The following is a 6,000-nucleotide window of genomic DNA, read 5'->3' as shown; positions in this document are numbered from 1 at the left end:
TTAAAATCCTTTTGACATATATAAAAACAAATAATATTGAAAGTGCATAGGAGTGATAAAAAAAAAAATCTTCGCATTCACGTTATTAATAGAGGCTAATATCAAATAAAAAGAAATTGGAGCATTGTCAAATCCTTCTAAAATAAGTTCTTCATCAACTCGACCCAACCATCATTAATAATTATGTCTTAATACTTAAGGATAATAATTGAAAGGCAAGTAATTGAGCATCATAGTTTTATAAATTTTTAATTTAATACATGTCTCTTATCTTCAAATAATTATTAATTTAGCATTAAATTCAGGTGAAGTAGTTAGTCATGTAGTATTCAGACACTCCTCTTGTTTATTCCGATGCCAGCGTTTAACCTTGGACCTCCGAGGGAAGCCTTCATTGTGTTGGACCGTGAAGATCAAACCTGCCACAAACAACTAGACACTTTGAAATGCATCTAATTCAAGCCAGCTAGGGATAAACGCGAAGCATAACTTCCAGAAATTAGATAGCCGAAGTGGAGTCCAGGTTATGGGCTTAAGCCAAGCCCATGATTTAGTGGTCCAGATATAACAACGTCATTCAACATGAGGATCCAATTTCAATGTTTTCCCGGGAGGGCAAAAAAGATATTGTCTTATGCTAATGGCAACCCATAACCATCGGTTTAGACTTAGAACTCGGTATAGAATAAAATAAGTAATTACTCTCTTTAATTTTATTTATAAATCATTTATAATATATTTTATTAAAATTAAGAAAAATTTTAAATTTTATTAATTTTATCTTAAAATTTAACAAGTTTTTGCATTTAAACTTAATAAATATTTTTAAATTTTATTACTGATATTTTTATTCAAAATATTTAACAAGGATAAAAATATAAAGAAAAGTATTAAAAATTAGCAAGTGTTCTATAAATATGATTAAATTTTTTCTTTTTTTTCTATCCTATAAATAAAATTAGAGGAGTATATGAATAAAATATGTTATTTATATTGTTGGATGAAAAAATAACAACAGTTATTATTGAATGGCGAATGATGATAACATAATATAATAAACATTTCATGCTTCCTTGTACTTTCAATTTTCGTCACGAAAAGAATATATAGAGTCCAAAAAGGAAGAGAAAAAGCGAATATTCTTCGGAAGATGTCAAGCAAACAGTGGTTAGTGTCCCAAAAAATATATATTATGGGGTGAATGGTCTAAATTTACTCTCCAATGAGTGTTCTAATTATTTTTATTAAATTTTAATAATACTTAAAAATTGTTAAGATATATTATTTTTTAAAAGTTCAAAAAAACCTTTACAATTAGAATTTCACTTACTCTATGTCCTTTATAAATTTGAGATTTGATATTTTTTGAATATCATGTGACAAAACTTTTAATAACCGTTTGATTAAATCAGACAATTGCATGAAGGGTGATTATTGGTTCAATTGATCAAGATAATTAAATCAACTTATTGTGAGATCTTGAGTTCAAGTTTTAAATCTATAATTACATTAAATAAATATATCAAGAGCATCCCTGAGATACCGATGAAGCTATCATTGAAAATAACTGTGTCACACAATCGAGATTCAGATTAGTCATAGCAAAAGATAATAATAACTGAGGTTTTATGGAATAATGAAAGCAAAAAAAATTATTATGATAGCATACAAGACAGTCATTGGGATAAAAAAAAAAAAGCAAAGGAATGGAGAAGGGAAATAGTAAGATATAATGGAGGGATTTGTATGGATTGAAAAAGGAGATATGAAAAGGAGGAAAAGGAAAGGGGAAGAAGTATATGGGTGTGAGAAGGGGAAGCGTGAAAGTGATGATGACATGAGAGTTGGAAGCGAAATGAAAAGGAAACCGCAGAAGGAGAGGAGTGAAAGCAACCAAACTTGAGGGCTGCGAGCATTCACTTTTCCACTTTCCACGCCTTTCTCCTCACCTGTCCTCAATAATTCACTCTCTCTCTCTCCCCTCTCCTTCCATCAATCCTTCTCACTTGTGACTTGTCGCCTTACCCTTCTCATTATTACGCTCCCTCTCTTATCATCATTTCACACTCCCTCCCTCCCTCCACTTACTATTATATCACACGCTTTTAATTGAAATTATATTTTTCAACATAATGGGTTTATTTTTATTCTTTAATTATTACAAGATTGATAGAGATACTAACAATGAAAACGTATAAAGAAGGGAAGGGTTGGAGATGGAATGGCTTGGATTTCAAATAATTATGGTATATATATATATATATATAAAGAATTTAAACCTACAAAGAAAATTATAATAATAAAGATAGATTTGGATTTCTATATATTTCATCTATTCAAATAGGAAGTTCATCTAAATTCAAATCTAAATTTCTATTCATTTAAATAGAACATTAGCTAATTTGAATTTCAGCTAGCCGATTAAAGAGCCTAGCTGAAGACAACATCCTTAATTATCATATTTTTATTATTATTATTCAAAAGGCTTGCGACCTCGCTTAAAATTTATATCTCACATAGCTAGATTTCTGAACATGGATCCCCACGGCGTAATCCTACAATCAAGTTCATGGTACGTATTTTCCGAATACTACACATGAAAATATGTGAATTGCTTTAAGAAATATATGATTTATAAAATACAATAATCATAAATGAAATGTTTTTTAAATAAAAAAAAAGGACAAATGCTTTTGAAGATATTTTACATTTAATATAGTTGTTACGTAATCTAATTTGTAGATTTCTGCGTATAGAAGCTTAGCATCGCACAATGAGCAAATTTGGACCATGAGCGTATATCATGAACTATTAATTAATTAATTAATTAATTAATTAATAATAATAATAATGTATTCATAATCAAAGTAACTCACAATTTGTTAACAAATTAAAGTTATATTAAAAATTTCATTCCATTAATCGCTTGGGGCACTTCCTATAAGATTGGAACGATGTGGAATTGAATAGCATGGCCTGTGTATAAGGATCGTTTACCCAAATTAAGAAATAGTTTCAATCCACGAAATTTCATTAACATGTTTTCTTTTTCCTGATCTACAAACAAGACAAAAAGCTTGCACCCGCAAAAGATATGAAAGGACCACAGAAGCAGAGTTTATATAATTCAGCGTGCGTATCAGTGTAAACCATGGAGGAGTCAAATGCTATCAAAAAGGCAAGCTTTGTTGATATGCTTATGATAGGCCTTACTGGACTTTGAATCTTATTTTTACATAAAATAAAAGTCAAAATTGTTGGGAGAGAAAAAGCAAAGGTAAGAGAAGCGAATATCGTGAAGTGACTCCACATTCCCCGCCTAACATATTCGTGTCCTGCCATCTTAATTTTATATTAAATTGGTATGCTCAATCTTATTCGATCACAACTAAATAAATCCTTAGAGAACTTACGACCATGTGTGTTTTTTGGTGGGCCTTTTGAATAATTGACTGCTTATGATAGACTCTACAGTGATTTTCTCTAAAACAAACTTGCGTAGAAATATTTATTGTAATATGCAAGTTTATCATATATATTTTTTGGTGGAAAGCTTATTGAATTCTATAACATATAATGCAAGTGTATTATTATGTATACACATGTAATATGTTTCTTTCCTTGGACCCATGATTCAAGTTTATAACTCCTTGTCACCATCATCAATTATTTCTTCTTTTTTATGGATAAAAATCATCGCAATACATAGATGTGTGTATGTGTGTGTGATATTATAATTATTGAAATTGAAAGTTTCAGATAATTCAATTATATTCTACTTTGGCCATTGGCGAAAAAAATTGTTCTCATGTTCAAGATAAACACCCTTTTAGAGATTATTTTTCTGTTTGACTAGGACCTTTGGGTGATTTTTTTAGATGCGGTCCACATCAAGGACCGTGTATATCTGGGCTTTGCCCCATTTATAAGAAAGGCCTCGCTTAATGTTAACCCCATTAATAATCCATGCACCCCATTGCTATCAATATACTTTTCCCAACATTTATTAGATACTTCTGATTACCTAGCTTTACGGGAATTAAAATAATTAGTGATTAAGTCATTAATTTTATTTTAAAATAAAATTATCTATATTTAAAAATTGAGACCATGAATTATACCTCAATGAGTTGTTGAAAGAAAATTATATTCAATTTCAAACAAGGATAGTCTTAAAAAAAGGTAATTAATATCTCGCTTGATGACCTATAATAGAATAGTATAATGGCCATTCGTTCCTTTTGAAATGTGCTTTGTCAATCTTATGATATATATATATATATATATATATTTTGCAATACTATTGCACTCTTTTATGATTTATTGCACTTTAATAATATGCTCTCACGTACTAAGGCAAAATTAGGGGTGAGGACAAAATCCTACCAAGTATTGGAGGTTCTTGAATGGTGGATATTTGTAATTGAGTTTGAAAAATCATCAGTGGAGATTTTTAAAATATTTTAAAACTCAAATGAAAATTTTAGCATATGTAACAAGCTAAAGGTGTAAATTTAATCAACTACTATTTTTCCATGAGTACTTGGTGGCCTAAACTATCAAGTAGTATGAAATAAATGTCCAACTTTAAAAAACAAAAGATCTAGTAATCTACTATTAATTTCACTTGAGAGATGTTATGTGAGACTTACAAATAACACATGATGGTATAAATTTAGCTGCGAACTATTTTTTGAAGAGCATTAAGTATCTCTATTATAAAAAACGGATCATACAATACTTTCCCATCAATATAGACCAAACCAGCTTATTTTTAGATTTATGAGACTCGCAGCACGTCAATCTTTCTAATATTCTTGCTTTTGTTCTTAGTTTCAACTTGAAAAGAAGAAGTTCAAAAAGTTTTTATATAAAAACATTTATGAAGATGACATTGATAAAGTAGAATAAATAATTTATGGCTAAATGAAGCTAGAATTAAACTTCTCTCATACGTAGTAAAATCAAGCTTTTATTTCATTAACATCATCCTCATAAATATCTTTTGATAATAACTCTTTAAACCTTTTCTTCTTGAATTGAGACTAAGAACGAAAGCAAAAAGATTAGAGAGATTGACGCATTATAAGTCTTATAAGTATAAAAATAAACATTGTCTGGTCAAAATTAATGAAAAGATGTTGAATAGTTTATTTTTGATAGTAGAGGTTACCTAATGTTTTTTAAAAAATAGTTTGTGTCTAAATTTATACATTTATATATATATTGATGTGAAGTGTCACATGTCATTTATAAATCTCATATAATATTTGTAAATTGAAATTAATGATGGGCTATTGATATTCTACTATTAAAAATTAATAATTTTTTTTATATTACTTGATATACTATCAAACGTTCTTGAAAAAATGGTTTGTGTCGAACTTTACCCTATGTAATATAAGGATTAAGGACCAAACGTGTTTCCTATCAGATTTTTTTCACCATTTGCAACTCTATCAGAAGCACGCATCACGTGATGAAAGGGATGAAACGTCCACTTCATCTTACAGTTGTAGCCAATTTGTCAAAGATATTTGCCCACGCGACCCTAATTGCGTGGAAGTGCTTTTCTCCTGTCCCGCAATTCCTCGCCGTCTCCATTACTAGTTGTGTTTAATTTGTACTCATTTTAATTAATTTGGTTTTATTTCAATCATATTAAAACGAGTCTTATTTTAATTCAAAAATTATCAAGATAGAATGATGAAGGGATTTAGGATAGGATGGAATATGAAATTATCATCGAGATATCTCATCACATCTCAAATATTATATAGACATATATGTTATTTTTTATTTTAAAAATATACATTAAATACATTAAATATATTAATATAATTTATATTTATATTAATTATAATTTCAATACTTATTATTCTTATTTAAAACTAAAAGTTTTTTACATTGAAAATTTTAATGGTATAGAGTAAGCAATACATATTAATATCTTTTTTTACAATATATTAATTATATTAATATAATTTATTCTTATATCTA

Source organism: Prosopis cineraria, unplaced genomic scaffold (genome assembly GCF_029017545.1).
Source record: "Prosopis cineraria cultivar Desert tree isolate PC_DT_omini unplaced genomic scaffold, ASM2901754v1 PC12, whole genome shotgun sequence".
Classification (NCBI taxonomy): domain Eukaryota; kingdom Viridiplantae; phylum Streptophyta; class Magnoliopsida; order Fabales; family Fabaceae; genus Prosopis; species Prosopis cineraria.
The sequence above is the reverse complement of the archived record's forward strand: the minus strand, read 5'-3'. Positions refer to the sequence as shown.